This window comes from Mobula birostris, chromosome 3 (genome assembly GCF_030028105.1).
Source record: "Mobula birostris isolate sMobBir1 chromosome 3, sMobBir1.hap1, whole genome shotgun sequence".
In the NCBI taxonomy this organism is placed as follows: domain Eukaryota; kingdom Metazoa; phylum Chordata; class Chondrichthyes; order Myliobatiformes; family Myliobatidae; genus Mobula; species Mobula birostris.
The window spans coordinates 19,226,534-19,249,401 of record NC_092372.1 but is presented as its reverse complement, the minus strand read 5'-3'; the positions used below and the strand labels follow the sequence as shown (position 1 = coordinate 19,249,401).

The 22,868-nt window shown below is 44.3% G+C and overlaps 2 long non-coding RNA genes across 2 annotated transcripts in view; one reads left to right on the top strand and one right to left on the bottom strand.

Annotated features, from left to right (window-relative positions):
* The window catches only part of LOC140194542 (uncharacterized), a 44,335-nt gene extending 22,140 nt beyond the window's left edge, over window positions 1-22,195 (bottom strand). The window contains exon 1 of the long non-coding RNA XR_011885237.1: window positions 22,122-22,195. This is a non-coding gene — a long non-coding RNA (uncharacterized lncRNA). The remainder of the gene's footprint in view (window positions 1-22,121) is intronic.
* LOC140194543 (uncharacterized) lies at window positions 11,192-20,808 on the top strand. The gene is made up of 3 exons (XR_011885238.1): window positions 11,192-11,251; window positions 18,014-18,196; window positions 20,476-20,808. It is a non-coding gene; the product is annotated as an uncharacterized lncRNA (long non-coding RNA).
* Window positions 22,196-22,868: the final 673 nt, after the last annotated feature.

Here is a 22,868-nt window from a genome sequence, read left to right as displayed (position 1 = left end):
CCAGTATGAATAAAATTGTTCCAATTTATGACCAACAGATGCTGTTATCTTCTCCATTTTGTAAATGACCATTATAATTTCCATCCATACAATTCAAGTTTGGCTCTCTTGTGATAACCATTTCCTGGTAAGGGTCTTTTTACCAGTCACCAGCAGTACATTCATTAAATATTTATCTCTTTTCAACCATTCTTGAGGTATATACCCAAAATATATGGTCTTACTCTCTAAGGATATTTCACACTTAAAGATGTCTTGTAGGGCATTATGTATTCCACTCCAATAAGTCTTTGATAATGGGGCATTCCCAGAAAATATGATAATGGTTTGCATTTTGATTTCCACAATTTCTCCAGCAAACTATCATAATGGGGACTTTGACTATATCTAAAGGTCATGTGGCCTTGTGGAAATTCTGGGCAACATTGTGGACAACACTAGGCTGACGAGAGCAAGGCCATCATGGGTAAAGCCCTCACCAGTGAGCACGTCTATCTGGAGCGTTATTGCAGGAAAGCAGCATCCATCATCAGGGACCCCCACCACCCAGCTCATGCTCTCTGCTCACTGCTGCCATCAGGAAGAAGATACAGGAGCTTCAGGACTCGCACCACCAGGTTCAGGAACAGTTATTACTCCTCAGCCATCAGGCTCTTCAACCAAAAGGGATAACTTCACTCAACTTCACTTTCCCCATCACTGAAATATTCCCACAGCCTGTGTACTTACTTTCAAGGAGTCTTCATCTTATGTTCTCAATATTTATTTTTTATTTCTTCTTCTTATAATTATGTTATTATTATTATTGTTTCTTTTTTTTTCTTTCTTTTTGTCTTTGCACAATTTGTTGTCTTTTACACACTGGTTGTCTGCCTTGTTGGTGCGGTCTTCCATCGATTCCATTCTGGTTAATGGAATAATTGAGTATGCCACTGTTATGGTTTGTAACTTCAAAACATTAATCTAATTCAAAGTAAGACATGGGATTCTGAAATGCAGGTCTAACTTTGCATTTACTTTTTAAGAGAGGCATGCACGTATGTCATGGTAGTGTGATGATATATACATCTAAGGCATCCGTTAGTCTTGCGAGACCATGGATCTGCGCCTGGAAAGTCTTCACTCTGGGCAAGGTTGTATGGAAGACCAGCAGTTGCCCATGCTGCGTCTCCTCTCTCCACGACACCGATGTTGTCCAAGGGAAGGGCATTAGGACCCATACAGCTTGGCACAAGTGTCGTCGCAGAGCAATGTGTGATTAAGTGCCTTGCTCAAGGAAACAACACGCTGCCTCGGCTGGGGCTCGACTCACGACCTTCAGGTCGCTAGTCCAATGCCTTAACCACTTGGCCATGTGCCCACTATATACATATGTTATATGTATTTATACATATAACCCATAAATAATTATTTAAATGAACAAAAATGCATAATCAAGTGATATACATTCCCTATAAAAAGTATTCATCCCCTCAGAAAGTTTTCATGTTTTATTGTCCTACAACACTGACTCACAATAGATTTAATTTGGCTTTTTTTGACACTGAGCAACAGAAAAAGATTCCTTTGTGTCAAATTGGAAACAGATCTCTACAACGTGATCTAAATTAATTACAAATATAAAACAAAAATCATTGATAATTGATTCACCCCCCCCCCTTTAATATGACACTCGAAATCATCACTGGTGCAGCCAATTGGTTTTAGAATTAGTTAAATAGAGATCTGGTTTTGGAGACCTGTGTGCAGTCAAAGTGTTTCAACTGATTGTAGTAAAAATACACCTAGATCTGCCGGAATTTGCTGGAATGCATGTAGGAGGCTCTGAAGCCAGCTGGAAGAAGGTTCTATGGTCTGATGAAACCAAAACTGAGCTTTTTGGCCTTCAGACTAAATGCAATGATTGGCGTAATCCAAACACCGCACATCCTCTAACACGCACCATCCCTACTGTGAAGCATGGTGTTGGCTGCGTCATGCTGTGGGGCTGGTTCACTGCAGCAGGCCCTGGGAGGATAACTTCTTGCACAGCACTGTACAGTGAAAAACTTGTCTTGTATTCCATCTGTGCAGATCAATTCATTACAACAGTGTATTGAGGTCGTACTGTATATGAGTGTCTTGGATGGTTTTCAAAGTAGGTGTTCATAATGACCTGATTATTTATCTTGCACCATTCTAGCCATTTCTCGCCTCTTTCATTTCTTTCCCCTAGTCCAAATTTTCCTATGGTGTTTCCATCAATGACATTTATGAGACTGGAATCATACCAGAAGAGATGAAAAAATCAGTATTTATCACTCTTCCTAAGAAACCTGGAGCAATAGAATGTGAATTACATAGGACCATAAGTTTAATGAGTCATATCACCAAGATACTTCTAAGAATTTTGAAGACAAGAGCTAAAAGTAAGATACAAGCTGAAATAGGTAAAGAACAATGTGGTTTTGTGAAAGACAAAGGTACAAGAATCGCAATATTGATGTTAAGGATACTATCAGAACGAGCTATTCAAGTGCAAAAAGACTTGTTTGTTTTATTGACTACACAAAAGCATTTGATAAAGTGAGGCACAATAACTTATTTGAAATGTTACAGGAAACTCTAGATCTAGATTCGAATGACCACTGCCTAATCAGAAATCTGTACTGGGAACAAACTGATGTTGTAAGAATAGATGGAGAAGTGAGTCAGTTTACGAAAATCAAGAGAGGCTTTAGACAAGGGTATGTTTTCTCCCCTGATTTATTTAATGTGTACAGTGAAACAATATTACAAAAAATAAGAGACATCTTGGGAATCAAAGTTGGCGATGAAAACATCAGTAATTTCAGATATGCCGATGGCACTGTGTTAATTGCAAGTACGGAGGAAGAACTACAAAACTTAATTGATATAGTTGTTGAAGAAAGTGCAAAAATGGGTCTATCAATCAATTGCAAAAAGACAGAATGTATGGTGATATTCAAAAAGAAGGAGAATCCTATCTGCAGGCTGAGAATAAACGGGGAAGACATAAAACAAGTGCAGAACTTTTGCTACTTAAGAAGCTGGGTGACATCAGATGGCAGGTGCGGCATGGACATCAAAAGAAGAATAGGGATGGCAAAAGACACCTTTACAAGAATGAAGAGTATACTGACCGACACTAAACTAGGCATGACAACCCGCCTCAGAGTACTGAAATGTTACGTTTATCCAGTTTGTTGTAGGGCTCAGAATGTTGGACAATATCTAGTAACATGAGGAAACGAATTGTAGCAACAGAGATGTGGTTTTTGAGGAGGATGTAAAGAATATCATCGGCAAAACGAATATCTAACGAGGATGTCATGAACAGAGCAAGCACAAAAAGAGAAATAATGTATGAGATCATGAAAAGGCAACGTAACTTCATTGGACATGAGATTAGGAAAGAGGAGTGAGAATGCACGGTAATTATGGGAAAGATTGAAGGGAAGCAAGCAAGAGGAAGACAAAGACAAATGATGATGGAGACAGCACCGGAGAATTGGAAATGAATACCAATGGACTGGTCCACTTGACCCGAAACAGGAGTGTGTGGGCCATGGCAGTCAAAGCTCAAACTGGGCACGGCACCTGATGATGATGATGACTGTATATGATAAAACAGTAACACAATGCAGAATAAGCTGCTCCAGTTATAGAGAAAGTGAATTGCAGATAGACAGTCAGATTTACTGGAAGCATCTTCTGCCATGTGGGAAGGGGGCATTCTTTACCCCACCCGCCTCGTGCCCCCATACCTAAGGTACAACAATCGAGAGATGTGCGGAGCAGAGCAGGGCTGGGAGCGTGGAGTGAGTTCGCTCTCTCACCGAGTCAGTGAGGCCGTCTGATGACCGATCTTCCTCTGCCGGCTCATTCTCCCGACTGCTCTCTCTGTGATTCTCTCTCACACGCTGTTTTCATTTCTGACTCATGAACAGTTCAGGTTACAAGCAGCTCTCTGGAACAGAAACCTGTCGTAACACCTGGGGACTGTCTGTACAATTATTAATCCATAATAAATTGAAGAAGTTTGTCGAGCTCGGTCATTAAGAAAATATTCGATCTTGTCCCTCAGTGCCACTTTCTAGCCCTATCCCCACATCCCTTTTTTTTAAATGCCCTGCACTGAATGAACACAATGGCTAAGTTTAGACAACCACCTAGAGTGGAGCATTCCAAAGGGTAACCATGGTTTGGAAGAAGAAATATCTCCTCTTCTCAGTTCTAAATGACTGTCTGTTAATTCTCAATCTATTTTCAGGATCCTGAGTTCAACAGTCAAAGGAAACATCCTTTCTCCTTGCAGACTGCAAGGCCCTTTCTTCTTCTTTGTGCCCATTACATTGCTGGCGTTGAGGGCAGCAATGAAGGTCCTCCAGTTCGGTGTTTAGGGCTTCCTTCATCAGGTCAATATCTTCCTGTCAATTCTCAATACTGTCAGTCATACAAATCCCAGGTGGAGACTCAGGAATACCATCACACTCAGATGTAGAAGAGTTTTTTATTGTTCCTTCTGTAACAGTTTTGTTTAACCAGTCAGGGTTGTTAGCCCTGAGCTGAACTCCTGAACATGGAGAACTGGTGGACCACTCTTAATCTGTTATCTACCCTTTGACCTGTTTGGCATGGGTGACCCTACCAAGAGCCAAAGCACAAAGACCGTAAGACCATAAGACATAGGAGCAGAATTAGGCCATCTGGCCCATCGAGTCTGCTCCGCCATTCAATCATGGCTGATCCTTTTTTTTTCTCCTCCTCAACCCCACACCCCCGCCTTCTCCCCATAACCTTTAATGCCATGTCCAATCAAGAATCTATCAATCTCTGCCTTAAATACCCCAATGACCTGGCCTCCCCAGCTGCATGTGGCAACAAATTCCATTAATTTACCACCCTTTGGCAAAAGAAATTTCTCACCATCTCTGTTTTGAAAGGGAGCCCCTCTATCCTGAGGCTGTACCCTCTTGTCCTAGGGTCTCCCACCACGGGAAACATCTTTTCCACATCTGCACTGACTAGGCCTTTCAACATTTGAAAGGTTTCAATAAGATCCCCCCTCATCCTTCTGAATTCCAGCGAGAATAGGCACCTGACTCCAGCCAGCGTCGCTCTCTGGGTCATTGAGGCACGCAAGCCTCCAAACAAGGGTCTGGTCCTCTTGCAGGAAGGCCCTTTCAGGAGGTTGAAATTTTTGATGAGATCTCCTCTGATCTCACCATACCCAGGCGACGAAGGGCCTCTTCCCAAAACATCGACTGCACAAGCCGAACAGTAGTGTGGTGATTTACAGTGCCAGTGATCGGGAGATTGCGTTCAATTTCTGCTGCTGTTATGTAAGGAGTCTGTATGTTTCCCCCATAACCTTGTGTGTTTCGTTCGGGTGCTTCAGTTTCCTCCCACAATCCAAAGACATACAGGTTAGGTTGGTAAGCTGTGGGCATACAATGTTGGCACCGGAAGCACGGTGGCATTTGCAGGCTGCCCCCAGCACATCCTCAAATTCTGTTGGCCATTGACGCAAAAAGCTCAGTTCACTGCATGCTTCAATGTGACAAATAAAACTAATATTTATTTCTCTCTATAGATGCCGTCTGTCCTGCTGAGTTCCTCCTGCACTTCTTACAGGTTGCTTAAATTTCCAGCTTCTGCAGAATTTCTTTGTCTTCCATAAACAACTGTCTAGCAATAAAGGTTAAAACAACATTGGGACTATTACTCACTTTACTGCACCTACATTTTGGCCTTTGGTAAATTTTTACAAGCATACCTACGTGCTGTTTAACACAAACATTATCCAGTTTCTCAATAGTTAATGAATATTCTGCTTTTCCGTCATATGCTTCAAAGTGGAAGATCTGCATTTTCCCACGGCACGATCTGGCACATTCTTGCCCACCCAGTCAACCTGACCATATCCCTTTGATAAGCACAAGAGATTCTGCAGATGCCACACAAAATGCTAGATTTACTCAGTAGGTCAGCCGGCATCTATGGAGTGGATTAAAAAGATGGCGTTCTGGGCTATGACCTTCCATCAGTCCTCTCCATAGATGCTGCCTAACATGCCGAGTTCGTCTAGAATTTTGCGTCTGTTACATATTGCTTTAAATCTTTTTTCATTTTTCATATTTCCTTACAACATTGTACGAGCTATTTGGCCCATCAACTCTGTACCAGCTGTATTAGATTAGATTGGATTCAACTTCATTGTCATTGTGCCGAGTACAGATACAAAGCCAATGAAATGCAGTTAGCATCTAACCAGAAATGCAAAGAATAATGTTATTTACAAAATAACTGTGAATAAAAAGTAAGTGCTACAGCATACAAATATAAAAGTACTGAGACAGTACAATATGGGTGCAATATTGCTTAGCGCTGTGATGTGAGGTTCAGCAGGGTCACAGCCTCAGGGAAGAAACTCTTCCTGAGCCTGCTGGTGCGGGAGTGGAGGCTCCTGTAGTGCCTACCGGGTGGGAGGAGAGTAAAAAGTCCATGGTTAGGGTGAGATGCATCCTTGATAATGCTTTTCGCCCTGCCCAGGCAGCGTGTATGGTAGATGTTGTCAATGGTGGGCAACTGGGTGCTGATAATCCGCTGGACAGTTTTCACCACATGCTGGAGTGCTTTGCAATCCGATACGGGACAATTGCCATACCACACTGAGATGCAGTTGGTGAGTATGCTCTCAATGGTACAGCGGTAAAAGTCCATCAGTATCCTGGGACAGAGGTGAGCTTTCTTGATGCTCCGCAGGAAATAAAGGCGCTGTTGTGCCTTTTTGATCAGGATGGAGGAGTTCAGGGACCAGGTGAGATCCTCGGAAACGTGGACACCAAGGAATTTGTAGCTTGATACATGCTCCTCCGTTGATGTAGATGGGGACGTGAAATGTGGTTCCTAGCATGCCTGAAGTCCACAATGATCTCCTTGGTCTTCTGGGTGTTAAGGACCAGGTTGTTGTCGGCACACCACACAGCCAGGTGCTGGACCTCGTCCCTGTAGGCCGTCTCGTCATCCCCTCTGATCAGGATAACCACCGTGGTGTCATCTGCGAACTTGATTATGCAGTTAGAAACATGTACAGGAACGCAGTCATAGGTGAAAAGGGAGTACAGAAGAGGGCTCAGCACACAGCCTTGAGGCACATTGGTGTTCAGGGTGAGAGTGGAGGAGGAGAGGTTGTCTAACTTAACTGATTGAGGTCTGTTAGTCAGAAAGTCCAAGGTCCAATTGCAGAGGGATGAGCTGATACCAAGCTGGCGAAGTTTGGCGATCAGCTTGGAGTATTGAATGCCGAACTAAAGTAATCCCACCAGTCCCAGTAGTTCACTGATTTCCATGCAATCTATTCTCCTTCACGTGCCCATTCATTCCCTTTGGTTCCACCCCACTCTCCCACCCTGATCCTCCTCCACCCAATTACAAAGGGGTCAATTTACAGGAAGTAAATAACCTTTTGCTGATGGCATTAAATTGACTGGAATAGCAAACTGAGCAGAGGATGTGGACAGTCTGCAGAGGGATATAGATAGGTTAAGTGAGTGGGCAAGGGTTTGGCAGATGGATGGAGTACAATGTTGGTACATGTGAGGCCACTTCGGAAGGGAAAATAGAAGATCAGGTCATTCTTTAAATGGTGAAAGACTGCAGTGTGCTGTTGTGCAGAAGGTTGGGGGAGTGCTTGTGCAAGGATCACTAAAGTTGGCCATTTGATATCAAGCAGGCAAATGGAATGCTGGTCTTTCTTGCTAGAGGGATTGGGTTTAAGATCAAGGAGGTTATGCTGCAACTGTATAGAGTACTGTTGAGGCTGCTCCTGAAGTACTGCGTGCGTTCTGCTCTCCTTACTTGAAGAAAGATATACTGGCTTTGGAGTTGGTGCAGAGCTTTATTCTGGAGATGAGGGGTTAGCTTTTGAGGAGAGATTGAGTAACCTGGGGCTATACTCACTGGACATCAGAAGAATAAGAGGAGATCTTATATGAACATATAAAATTATGACAGGGATAGACAAGATGGAGACAGAAAGATGTTTCCACTGGTAAGTGAGACAAGAACTAAAAGGTATAGCCTCAAATTTTCAGGGTAATAGATTTAGGACAGAGATGTGGAAAATTTGCTTTTCCCGGTGAGTAACGATTCTGTAGAATTCTCTGCCCAGGAAAGCAGTAAAGGCTCATAATTTTCATCATTATGCACCGTGTCGTATGATGTGGGCTATCTTGGTCTTATGACCATGATTGTCCTTGGCAAATTTTTCTGCAGAAGTGGTTTACCATTGCCTACCTCTGGGCAGTGTCTCTACAAGACCAGTGGACCCCAGCCAGTATCACTACTCTTCAGAGATTGTCTGTCTGGCGTCAGCGGTCTCCATTTCTCTATCATCAATGTGCCTATGTCAGAGTCTTTTGAATGACCCTAGTATCTGCCTCTACCACCACTCCTGGCAGAGAGTCCAATGCAGCTACCACTCTGTGTAAAAAACCTGCCACTGACATCTTCCCTATACTTTCTTCCAATCACTTTAAAATGATGCTCACTGGTATTAAACATTTGCACCCTTAGAAAACGTCTCTGACTGTCCACTCAGCCTATCCCTTGTAACATCATCGGAAGTGTCACGGTTGCATAGTGGTTAGCCTGATGCTATTACAGTCGGGGTGTCCTCTGTAAGCAAGTTTGTATGTTCCTTCCTGTGTGGGTCAGAGTGTCATAGAAAGTTCAGCACAGAAACAGGCTTTTTGGCCCATCCAGTGTAAGTGGAAACATTTAAACTGCCTGCTCTCATTGACCTTCACCGGGTCCATAGCCCTCCATACCCTTATCATCCACAGACCTATTCAAACTTCTCTTAAATGTTGAAGTCGAGCTTGCATGCGCCACCTGTGCTGGCATCTCGTTCCACACTCTCACGTTCCTTTCATGTTCCCTTTAAAGTTTTCACCTTTCACCCTTAACCAATGATCTCTGGTTGTAGTCCCATCCATTCCTTCCGGTGCTGAGCTTCCTTCCACAGTCTGAAGACGTACTGGTTAGTCGGTTGATTGATCATTGTAAATTTTCCCATGATTAGCCATGTCCCAGGTTGCTGGGCAACATGGCTTGAAGGGTCAGAAGAGTCTTTTCTGCTCTGTCCTTGGGTCGACGGAAGATGAGAGGTGACCTGACAGAGGTGTATAAGATGCTGAGAGGCATTGATCGTGTGGATATTCAGAGGCTTTCCCCCAGGGCTGAAATGACTTGCATGAGAGGGTACAGTTTTAAGGTGTTTGGAAGTAGGTACAGAGGAGATGTCAGGGGCAAGTTTTTTTACTCAGAGAGTGGTGAGTGCATGGAATGAGCTGCCGGTGACGGTGGTGGAGGCAGATATGATAGGGTCTTTTAGGAGACTCCTGGATAGGTACATGGAACTCAGAAAAACTGAGGGCTATGGGTAACCCTACTAATTTCTAAAGGAAGTACATGTTTGGCACAGCATTGTGGGCCGAAAGGCCTGTATTGTGCTGTAGGATCTCTATGTTTCTATGTATCTTTATAGCAATAAATAAATAAATGAATAAAAATCTTGTAAACAACTCTATCAAGTCACCTTTCATCCTCTTTTGCTCAAAAGGGTAATGTTCAGGCTCACTTAACCAATGCTCAAGAGTAACCTGAGTGGTAAGTTTACAAACTATTACCAACAAAACACCAAGGAAACTGAGATGTGTGTGAGAGTACAACTGACAGGTGATAGAGACCCGAGGTCTTTAAAACTGGGAGGATTTACCGAACAGGAGAAAGGGCAAACCCATGGAGGAATTTGAACCTGATGAGAATTTTAAATTATATCATTAAGTCTGCAGACATTATAAAAACCTGCTGTCCTCTGTTAGACTATTCAAACCGTGTCCAGCAGGATGATTAAAAACACTATTATTGAACAATTAAACTTTTTAATATTTGATTAGTAGGATCAACTTTATTCACAATATATATTTACATGTATGTCCATTTAGAACGGAGATGAGGAAGAATTTCTTGCGCCAGAAGGTGGTGAATCTGTGGAATTCATTGCCACAGATGGCCATGGAGGCCAAGTCATTGGGTATATTTAAAGTAGGGACGATAGGTTCTTGATTAGTCTAGGGATCAAAGGTTACAGGGAGAAGGCAAGACAATGGTATTGAGACAGACCATTAAATCAGCGATGATGGAATGGTGGAACAGACTTGATGGGCCGAATGGCCTAATTCTGTTTCAATGTCTTACAGCCTTACATGTATTAACATTTTGCTGTGGATTGTTGCTGTGACATGCAACAAAAATAACAAAATTCAACAATTATAAAGAATTATATAAAAATAATGTTAGAGATTAAAGAATGAATAGGACAGACAGTGCCTTATAAAGGCTGAGCCATGAGGCTACAGATTATGATGGAATACAGTACAGAGGAATGTAATGTGTGTTATCAACAGGATTTGGCACTGAGCTACATAAAGAGCAGAGTTATTCTATCACCCACATAGATGATCGAGAGATAGATTCAATGGTGAAGGATGTAGATAGGGCAGAGAGAGGGAAGTGCTTCACATCAGCAATGGCATCAAGATCAGAAATGTCACTGCATGAAACATCTACAGTTTATTCCCCTCCACAGATGCTGCCTGACTTGCTGAGTTCCTCCAGCATTTTGTGTATGTTCTTGTAGAATGAGGATGTTTGGTGAATAAACTAAGAGTGATACACACTAACTCCATCACTACTTTATTATTTCCCAAACACAAAATAATCTGTAGATGCTGGGGTCAAAGCAACACTCACAACACGCTGGAGAAACTCAGCAGGTCGGGCAGCATTTGGGGAAAAGATCGGTCGATGTTTCGGGCCGGAACCCTTCGTCAGGACTCACATCCTGACAAAGGGTTCCGGCCCGAAATGTCGACCGATCTTTTCCACGGATGCTGCCCGACCTGCTGAGTTCCTCCAGCGTGTTGTGAGTCTTGCTTATTATTTCCCATCAGTCACTTTATGGATATACAATCAATCTTTCTATACAAGCTATGTATTTATGGTTATTGTGCTTTTAAAATTATTACTGTGTTCTTAATCTTATTGTGTTTTTTGTGCTGATTCCGATCCACAGTAACAGTTATTTTGTTTTCCTTTACACTTGTGAACAGGAATGGCATTAAACAATCTTGAATCTTGAAAGGACATATATTTTTGGACTTCAGTTATTTAAAGTCTGAAGGTAAATGCCTTTCGGAATGAGGAAAATTCATATGTTGCATTCACTCAAGAGTGACAGTGCACCCAGGCATCCCCAGGACTGCGAGACTGATAAGGGGACACTATATACGGGCAATGCATTTGGTGAAGGGACAAAGTCTGCAAGTGATCAACAGGATTGTATTTGAGTGTTCGAGGCAGGATCCCAAGTGTGGGACAGGAAGTCAGAGCACAGGAAACTCCCAGGGCATGGCTGTACTCTCAAGGAGTCCCAAGTGTGAGAATGCACTCAAGGATTCAATAGAGAGTGGGACAGAGTTCACAGAACTGTCATCAGTAACATCAGTGTGTTTTCCAGGGGACTGCGACAATGTTCACAAGAAGACCTTGCAAATGTCATTTTCACGATTAATTTATGTTTCTTCCTTAGATATACCATTTTATTTCCCAATTCTTTTAGGTTAGATAATAATAAAAATAAGTACTTTATTGATCCTGAGTGGGAAATTATTTCATTACAGTAGCAACATTTAAAAACACAGTTAGCAATAATAATAATAAATAATAATATTAACTAATAATAAAGTGCAGAATAATAATATACACAATAATAATTTACTAATGTGCAATACTGTGCAATAATAATGTACGAAATAAAACAGAGACTATTGAACTATGATGTGTGTTCTGTTGCACAGAGATGAACTGTTATATATGCTTATAGCATTTGGTAGGAATGATTTTCTGTAACAATCCTTGTGACAGCGGAACTGAATGGGTCTGTTTGAAAAGATGCTTCGCTGTTTATGCAGTAGGTCACGGAGAGGATGTGCCAGATTGTCCATAATGGATAACAGTTTGTTTAGTGACTTTCTCTCCACTACTAACTCAGAAGAGTCCATGTTGTAGCCAAGGACGGATCCAACCAGGAAGAATAATTCAAAATATTTAGTGGAATGACTTGGTCATTTCCTTGTTTCCGAGCAGTATTTTGACACTGAATCTCCATTATGGAAAAGGTACAGGGAAAGTGAACAATCCCACCTCTATAATTCCTGACAATAGCATAGAAACCAGATGGTCCTTTCACTCTCATCACATCATTGTAACCCAGCCAATGACCAAGGCTTTTACTAACTACGGAGATGTTGCGGTGTGACCACTCTGGGAGAGGTCAAGCCCTGACATCACAAGGCCACTGTGACACCAATGGGACACATCACACCAGATTTAAATCCTGGTCACCTGGAGACGAGAGCATGGCTGGAGGATGTTTTGATGATCTGGAGGCTGGTGTAGACATGATGTGTTAAAATGCCTCATTTTGGGCTCATTCATGGATGGTGATGTTGAGATTTGCCTGGTCCCCAAGTGACAAACCTGGTCCTTGGATTGTCCTGCTCACCAGCTTTCCCATTCACTGAGTTAGGACCCGTGCTTTCAAACCTACAACCTAGCAGCACCACAATGGGCTGAAAGGCCTTGTCTTGGAGTCCAGAATTCTTCCTTGATCGTATGTCAAATACTTTTCCCGAGCTGCATCTTCTGTATTGGAAGACAGTGAAATGGATGTGGAAGCGAGCACATTCTTTTGAGAGGCTGGAGGCCCTGAGAGAGGATGAGCTGGAGATAGGAAGAAAGAGGGCAGGAAAGAAAATGAGCTCGAGGATCTGTGGAGCGTTCTTTGTAGCAGCACCATGATGAGACAAAAGGCCTCTTCCTGAGATTCAGCACCCAGGTCCTTGACAGGACTTCATCCCAGAATTGACTGACTTCCCTGAACCAAATCTTCAACATCAAAACTCTGAAGCAAAGAAAGACACGCACAAAGGATAGGTGGAGATTTCTGAAGAGAAGGAAGATACCTGGGAGAAAGAACTCAAGCAACAGTGAGACAGTGTACCAATTCCTTCCATTTCTTCACAAGGCGATGTTTGGAGTGATTGTCTTTGGGATTTAAGGGTCACTCTGGATAAATATGGGTAATTACTGTTTGGGGCCCACTGTCTTTGTTGATCTTGGGCCATTGCTAAGGAGCTGCTCCCGGGGTGATGTCAACAAAGGCCCTTCAGTGATGTCAGATGCACCACTTGGGCATTCCTGAAGACGGTGTCCAATGCTTATCTGCTGACTTTAATTCTCAGGCAGTGTTTCAGCCCCCGTCTGAATCTAGAAGTGTAAATGGTCTTGTAGTCATCTTGTAACAATCTGTTGTTTATCAGATGTGTCAATGATTTGGAGGAGAATGTAGATCGAACAACTAGAGAGTTTGTGGATGACACAAAAATCGATGTGAGGTGAAAGTGAGGGTGGTCTAAGGTTACAGAGGGATGGAGACCGGCTGGAAAATTTGGCCAAGGAATGGCAGGTGGAACTTAACTGAGGCTAATGCAATGTGATGGCTTTTGGGAAGTGAAACCAGTACAGAACATACAGAGTGAGTGAGAGGGCTTGGGAGAGGTGTAGAACAGAGAGACCGAGGGGTACAAGTGCAGGTAGTGAAGAAGGTGTGGACAGGTTCTCATGCAATGTAAATCTGTGACTCTTAAGTGTAAATGGTACTGTCATTGTCTGGTTGTAAGCCGGCAAATTTGCTTTCTCTTTCTTCTCCGAGAGGGACAAGACTAGTGGAAACTGTGGCCTCGGGGTGAGCACAGGGAAACGAAGGCTTTCCCTGCACGAGCCAGTGATAAATCTGTGATTACAAGCCTGAGTCAGCAGGTCCTGACTGCAATCGAACCGATGCTCCTCCGTGTCTCATCCACCTCTCTGTGCTATCTCAGCAGCAGCTACTATTCCCCTCCACAGATCTTCTGAGTCATGGAGATGGAGCGAAACCACTTCCCTCACCTCAGGACCATTTCCAGCTCATCCACCCTGGTGTCCACCTCTAAATTTCTTTTTACACTGATTTATTTCTAATTTTAAAAGTTGCCATTTCTGTATCTCGACGGGCATTTGTCATCCAGACCAGTTCAGCCTGAAGTTGTTTTGCCTTGATTATTTCTTGGTGAAATTTGACGAGTCCTTCCCCCAGGAAGGATCTTCACCTTCAGTCTCATGAGCCTGCATTGGCAACAGGAACCGACCTGCTCCAACACCAGGCTCAGCTCGACGTTGTTCGGTATTACCGCACTGGCACTGGAGAGGGCCCAATCCATGTGGTCAATTCTGGCCAATGGCAGCTGGGATGTCCTCCATGGCACTGAGGCGAACAGAGTCAACGGTTGTTCAACCGCTGGTGCAGAGTGGGAGGGGCAGGTTAAGGCTACTCACCAACCAGTCACTTCCCCCCCACCCAGGCCACACCACTGGGTAAACCTCGCTACACACTGGTACCAAGACCTCCCAGAATAGAGGAAGGATCTTTGTCTGGCACCAGCTGGCTCTGAGCAGTCGTGTCCATTGGTGCCAGAATCAGTTCCCCCAGCTTCTGTTGATGTGCCTTTCACTAAGGGCGCACACCACCCTCTGGTGGCACCAGCCCAGCCCCGGGACCTTGGTCTCTGGTTGGCAGCTGCTCATTTGGAGAGCAACCCTCTTGGACCCCACCCCACTCAGGGATGCCCAGTTTGTGAGAGAGCAGTCACAGGTTTCAATTGTCTCTCTATGTGACTCCCCCTTCCTCAATGTGGACCCACCTGCAACCACTCTCCACAATTCCTATAGGGGCATCTGGATTCCTCGGGCTGGCACATCCAGGGAGGGTATGTGGGCCCCAGAGACCCCTTCCCTGAGCGGCAGGGGCTCAGACCAGGGCTGAGCTCCTTCGGCCCCAGTATTTGTGAGCTCGGAGCTGGATAGCCGCCCTCATTCCTGCTCCCAGGGATTCTCTTTCAGCTCTCCCCCACTGCTGGTTCATCCAAAGGAAGCTTCCCGAGGGCCCCTCGTCTTCGGGAGCCCAGCAGGAGTCTGGGTGTCATGACCTCCCGTTGTTTCGGCTGATGTACTGAACACAAGGGTGATCTGAGTCTGGAACTGAGGGTCCGGAAATCCCTCCGTTCTCCCGCCCCCCCGAAATGTCTCCTCCCAATCCACATGCTCCTGCAGCTCAGGTTTTGCAGGTAAGTTGACATGACAACTGCTGCCAGAGTGAGGAGCACCTTCTGACAGCACCCACTGTGGCAACCTCGGTGAAAGAGCAAGGGCTGTCGTCCTACCCGCCTGATGTCTCCAATTTGTCTGCCCTTCCGCCTTGGACATCTCCCAGCTCCTGTGCTAAGGCAGTAGAACCTTCAGGAGATCCCTCACTGGCACTCAAGGATTGGAGACTTGGCTCTTTAATTGCTTTGGACTTCATCCTTGACCCCTCCACCAGCCTCTCCAAGTCTGTGCCTGAACTCAATGTCCTTTGTACTATGCAGATCCTTCGTTCTGGATTAGGAATGAGGGACCAGCTTCTGCAACTAGTCACCTCTGAGACCATTCCATCTCCATCTTCCCAAGCACTGATCCTGCCTCGGTCACCAAGCACTGAGCTGGTGGAGTGAGCCACTGTCAGTGATCTCAAGGGGAATCACCAGGGTGGCTCTGTCCAGTGCTTGGCTCCAGGAGACCCAGGGTACTGAGAACCTTCTGCTTTCATGCCCTTTGACCCCCCATGTTGCTCACAATGTGGGTTGTTCTGACCCTCAGTGGGCCCACAGGCAGGTGATGTGATGGTCTGCAACCATCCACACCCAGGGAGAGTCATCCTGAGGCCTTAGAATGGCCCCCTCTCCACCGGGAATGTCTTCACAGATCTCCTGTGTCACAACATCTGATTGAGTCCCAGGTGTCCCAGGGGTGCCCAGCTTTCACAGGGCTCGGTGCTGTGGCCCTCACGTCCTTCAGATGCTTCGCACCTGTTTGGGGTGGGGGCACGTTCAGGACCTGTGGGTGTCTGGGCCGCTGGACGTGGATGTGCTCACCTGGTGTTTCCACAGGCTAGGAGAGTGAAGGGTCCAGTTCCAGACTCAGGGTGGGGTTAAGTCAGTGTGTCTCCAGATAGACAGAATGTCCAGAGTCCGGGCTCTGCAGCTGGACTGGGACCCCTGCTGGGTCTGTCTCGGTGACACACTGCTTCCCATTTGTGCCTGAGCAATGGATCACACCTTGGCCACATCTGCCAGGGTTGGACAATCCAACAGCTGGCTCCTTCAGCTGCTCTCAGCTCCACCCTCATGATCCACACGGAGGCAGTCCAGGTCCCCTCTGCACTCAGGAGGGGTTAGCAGGGTGAGCGAGCTCCTCGTATCCCCGGACAATCACCATTCTGCTCGGACCTCGGGCCCCGCAGTCCAAGATGCTTCTCCCGCTTCTGATGCTCAGGGATGTCCGATCTCCAGGATGCTACCGGAAGGCCTCACTAACAGTCCCCATACACCCTTGTGTTTCACTACTCCCAGACCGGCTCAGGAGCCCAAGGAGAATGCCAACTTGAGCATTAAAGACAAGCATACCTTCCACTTGGAATCTCTTCAATCCAACATACTCCACACACTGCTGGACACTGTCCAACTGTACCTCAGGGTGAGGATGGGCGGTGGGGTGCAGATTCTGGCTCCAGGGGAAAATTGATTAAAGTGAGGGCTATTCTGGAACACCATCGCCAGACCCAAACAGGAGCTGAGTGTTCAGTAAGTGGACCTAGACCTTTCAGCTTCTGACTGATGCTCTGGCTGTTTAAGACAGAACACCCATCAGATTCACGAATCCCAGCCACGTGGTGTTCATGGGGAATATTTCCTTTGATCGTGTCTATCCAGGACCCTTCAAGCCTCTCTTCCAAGCCAGGCCCCTCCTCCCTCCTCTTCCCTGGGCTACTTAGTTAGTCACCAGCAGTGTGTGGAGAATGCCCAGGGTGAAGATCAGCTCTCTTGGTGGAGGGGCAGGTCATGTTGAGGAAACAGGTAGGCTGCAGAAGGACTTAAACAGATTAAGAGAATGGTAAATGAAATGCAGTGTTGGAAAATGCATGGTCATGCACTTTGGTTGTAGAAATGAACGTGCAGACTATTTTCTAAGTGGGGAGAAAATCCAAAAATCTGAGATGTAAAGGGACTTGGGAGACCTTGCGCAGAACACCCTAAAGATTATCTTGCAGGTTGAGTCGGTGGTGAGGAAGGCAAATGCAATGTTAGCATTCATTTCAGGACGGCTTGAATACAAGAGCAGGGGTGTGATGCTGAGGCTTTTTAAGGCACTGGTGAGGTGTCACCTTGAGAATTGTGAACAATTTTGGGCTCCTCAAATCAGAAAAGATGTACTGGCTTTGGAGAGAGTCCAGAGGAGGTACGCAAGGGTGATTCCAGGAATGAAAGGGTTATCATACGAGGAACGTTTGATGGCTCTGGGTCTGTACTCACTGGAATTTAGAAGGATGAGGGGGACCTCATTGAAACCTTTCAAAAGTTGAAAGGCCTAGACAAAGTAGATGTGAAAAGGATGTTTCCCATGTTGGGGGAGTCTAGGACAAGAAGGCACAGCCTCAGGATAAAGGGGCGTCCATTTCAAACATATGGAGAAACTTACTTAGCCAGTGGGTGGTGAATTTGTGAATTTGTTACCACAGGCAGCTGTGGAGGACAGGTTGTTGGGTGTATTTAAGGCAGAGATTGATAGGTTCATGATTGGATATGGCATCAATGGTTATGGGGTAAAAGCCGGGTAATGGGGTTGAGGAGGGGAAAAAAGGATCAGCCATGATTGACTGGCGGAGCAGACTCGATGGGCCAAATGACCTAATTCTGCCCCCATGTCTTATGGTCTTATGGAAACGTTGACTGTTTATTTATTTCCATAGATGCTGCCTGACCTGCTGAGCTACTCCAGCATTGTGTGTGTGTTGCTCTGGATTTCCAGCATCTGCCGAATGTCTTGTGTAACAGAGTGCTGAGTGTGCCGGAGGTTGTCAGACCAAGGTTCGAGTGCAACACGTCTTGAATTAAATTTGCTGCCATTGTAACAGCCATTTCTGCCTGGTCTGGTGAGCATCCTCTCGCAACATACGGAATTTCTGCAAAGCTGGGGAATTAAGGATTATGGCAGGTAGATGGAGCTGAGTCCGTGGCCAGATCAGCAATAATCTTGTTGAATGGCAGAGCAGGCTCTACGGGCCAGATGGTCCTCTCCTGATCCTATTTCTATTGTTAATCAGTCCATAGAAACCATAGAATCCAGTCAGAGGTACTTTCTGGATAACTGCAGTGTAGGATAAAGACCAAACAGGGGAAATGATTGTGAATGTCTATTCATTTTTATTTATTAACTGAGATACAGTGCGGAATAGGCCTTTCCGGCCCTTCGAGCCGCACCACCCACCGAACCCCCAATTTAATCCTGGCCTGATCGTGGGACAATTTACAATGGCCAATTAATTTACTGACCGGTACGTCTTTGGACAGTGGGAGGAAACCAGAGCACCCAGGGAAACCCATATGATCACGGGGAGAACGCACAAACTCCTTACAGGCAGAGGCGGGAATTGAACCCATGTTGCTGGTACTGTAAAGCCTTGTGCTAACCACTACACTACCATACCACCTATGTTCGTTGGACAACTACTAGGAATGAAAGCTTAAAATGGAAAAATTGCTTGACATCTTAATACTCCAAAGCTATCAACAATAAGGCTGGGAAATGCCTTCTGGCTACGTGAATGGACCAGTGAAACTTGAACCTGGGCTAAGTCTTGAGCAGGGTCAAATGATCCACAGGAAGAAGTGTGTGTCAAGTCGACTGAAAAGTGAAAGAGCTGCTGATCTTGACCGATGAACCTCTTGAAAGGAATTTTGACCAGGTGTCTAACCACGTACCCTTCAGCAGCTGTCCTCTTAATTCTAACTGCTCAGACTCTCCTTTGAATCAGCGATTAATAAACAATAGATCTTCGATTCTGAATTTCCATTTTTAGAACTTTCTATGACGTTTTCCTTTTAAGTGGTCAAAGTTAATAGTATCTACCAGAGTTTAAAGAACATTGAGAAATCTGATGAGAATTAAGCATGATTTTGCATTTTATAACTAGGAGTATTGCACTTGGAAGCAAGGTAGTGATTGTTAACTTGCAACAGAAGAGATTGAGCTGTCTGGGACAATACTCACTGGAATTCAGGCTCAATGAGCCCAATGGCCTACGCCACTCTTATTTATTATGTTCTTATGTTCTTCCAGTCAGACACACCCTTGGGATGTGCATAGAAACAGATCACCCAGGGACACTCCATGCTGTCATGGAAGACTGTACAAGTTCCTAACAGGTAGCACCGGTGGATTAGGATGAAGTCCAGTTGTGACACTACATTGGCATATTCACATTCTCTTCCATTTACAACCTCCCCAATAAAACCAGCCCCCACCCTTTTTCACCTTTACAACTCCTGGGCATGATGAAGTGGGTAATCTAGAGTCGCAAACGACTGTAAAGCACGGCAAAGGAAGATTCCAAATCCACATAATAAGAACATAAGAAATAGGAGCAGGAGTCGGCCATCTGGCCCATCAAGCCTGCTCTGCCATTCAATAAGATCATGGCTGATCTGGCCACGGACTCATCTCGACCTACCTGCCTTTTCCCCATAACCCTTTAATTCCCCTACTATGCAAAAATCTATCTAACCTTGTCTTGAATATATTGACTGAGGTAGCCTCCACTGCTTCATTGGGCAGGAATTCCACAGATTCACCACTCTCTGGGAAAAGCAGTTCCTCCTCATATCCATCCTAAATCTACTCCTCTGAATCTTGAGGCTATGTCCCTTAGTTCTAGTCTCACCTACCAGTGGAAACAACTTTCCTGCCTTTGTCTTATCTACCTCTTTCATAACTTTATATGTTTCTATAAGATCTCCTTTAATTCTTCTGAATTCCAGTAAGTACGGTTCCAGGCATCTGAATCTCTCCTCATAGTTTAACCCCCTCATCTCTGGAACCAACCTGGTGAATCTCCTCTGCACTGCCTCCAAAGCTAAGTAAGGCAGTACTCCAGGTGCAGCTTCACCAGTACCCTGTACATTTGCAGCAGACGAAAGCCATCAACGATCTTGCAGTTTACTATTTACCTGCTCTGCACTTCCTCTGTAGCTGTTACACGTTATTCTGCATTGTTATTGTTTTACCCTGTTCTAGCTCAATGTACTGTGTCATGATTTGATCTGTATGAACAGTATGCAAGACAACCTTTTCACTGTATCTTGGTAAATGTGACAATAATGCACTAATACCCCCTTCGCTCACCTCTCTTTTCTCTCTTCTCCCCTCTCACAGAAGCCTCAAAGCACATACCACCAGCTCAAGGACAGCTTCTATCCCACTGTTATCAGACTCTTGAATGGACTGCTTCAGTAAAATGGGCTCTTGGCCTCAAAATCTAAACTGCACTTTATCAGGGATGCATCTCACCCTAACCATGGACTTTTTACTCTCCTCCCATCCGGTAGGCGCTACAGGAGCCTCCGCTCCTGCACCAGCAGACTCAGGAAGAGCTTCTTCCCTGAGGCTGTGACACTGCTGAACCTCTCTTCACAGCACTAAGCAGTATTACATCTGTATTGTACTGTCCCAGTACTTTTATATTTGTGTGCTGTAGCACTTTTTTTATTCGCAGTTATCTTGTAAATAACACTATTCTTTGCATTTCTGGTGAGATGCTAAATGCATTTCATTGGCTTTGTATCTGTACTCGGCACAATGACAATAAAGTTGAATCTAATTTAATCTAATCTAATTTATCTGCACTGCTCTTCCTCTGTAGCTGTTATACTTTATTCTGCATTGTTATTGTTTTACCTTGTTCTAGCTTATTGCACTGCGTCATTATCTGATCTGTATGGAGAGTATGCAAGACAAACATGTGACAATAATAAACCAATACCAATACCAAGGGGTATGGGGAGTGAGTATGAATATGCTATTGAGACAGAGAACAAAGAATCAACCATGATCGCTATATTTCATTAGAAGTTTGAGGAGATTTGGTTTGTCACCAAAAACACTTACAAATTTCTATAGTTGTACCATGGCTGCATCACTGTCTGGTATTGGGGTGGGGCTACTGTACAGGATCGAAGTAAGGTGCAGAGAGTTGCAAAGTTAGTCAGCTCCATCATGGGCACCAATCTCTGTAGTACCCAGGACATCTTCAGAAAGGCGGTGTCCATCATTAAGGACCCCCATCACCCAGGGCATGCCCTCGTCACATTGTTACCACCAGGAAGGAGGTACAGAAGCCTGAAAGCACACACTCAGTGATTCAGGAACAACTTATTCCCCTCTGTCATCCAATTTCTGAATGGGTATTGGACCCATAAACACTACCTCACTGCTTTTTATGTTTTTTGCACTGATTGAATTCAACTATTTAATATATATGTACTTACTGTAATTCATAGTTTTTTCTCTCTAGTATTATGCATTGCAAGTACTGATGCTGCAAAGTTAACAAATTTCATGACATATGCCAATGATATTAAACTTGATTCTAATTCTGAATAGCGGAACAGCTGAGCAAATCTTTCATACCTGCTCATTTTCAATGTCTCTAGCAACTTGCATTTTGCACATGTTCATACTCACATTAATAATGCAGGATAAAATGTTGATTAAAACAAGTATTACCTGATAATTTTTGAAAAGAGTGCAGGGGAAAATTAGTTGAAAGTATTGTTTGCAATAGCTAGTTAACAGTGTTCTTTGAAATGCCCTTATGGGCCATACTTGCTTAATGTTGTTTCATTCTTCGTCTCTTCATTATTGTGTTACAAACTATTAATGGCTTAAAGTCACTCAGTATTGCTGCCCAATTATATTATTATTCATTACCTCATGCACTGTTACTGGTGCTGGATCCCGGTATTTTTGCGATCCAAAGGATCTTCGGAAGTGAAGAATGAGGCATAAAACTAGTTACTTACGTATGTTACAAGAATGAAGAACACACAGAGAACGAGCCAACAGAGTACAGAGAAGATGAAGGAAAATAGTTGCGGTTTCCTCATACTCTGACTAGAGAAAACAAAATTCCAGTAATAATAATTAACTTACAAAATGGCCAGATTCAAGTGGTGTGACACCTGCTACTGAAAAATAAGAACTTTCTAGAAAGATACAGAAGCATCTGTACCGTAATTACTAAAAAAATGAACAATTACTAAAAAATGAACAATTACATGTACATAGATGATTAAATAAAAGTACAAAAAGCATGGGAAAGTTAAACCACAAGAAAATATGAGAAAAATAACAATTCGACATCCCAATCAATAACTCCACTAAACTTAATCAAATGTTGTTTTGAGACAAGAGGGCAGTGCCTCACTGAAAAACCAAGAAGATAAATACCATAATTGCCTTCCATCCTTTACCCAGTCAAAAGTATCTGGGGGAATATAGAGAAGCAGTTTCTTAAAGAGAGGCTGTTTGCGTGGAGCGCGCTGTGAGTGGTGGTGGTAGAAGCAGGTATACTCGGGACATTTAAGAAACTCTTAGGCATGTGGAAGAAAGAAGAACTGAAGTTGATGTGGGAGGGAAGGGTTAGATTGATCTTGGAGTAGGTTAAAAGGTCGGCACAACATCATGGACCACAGGGTCTGTAATGTGTCATACTGTTCTATATTCTATGTTTTATGTTCTACTTGCCCTCCGTCTCTCATTGGGAATAT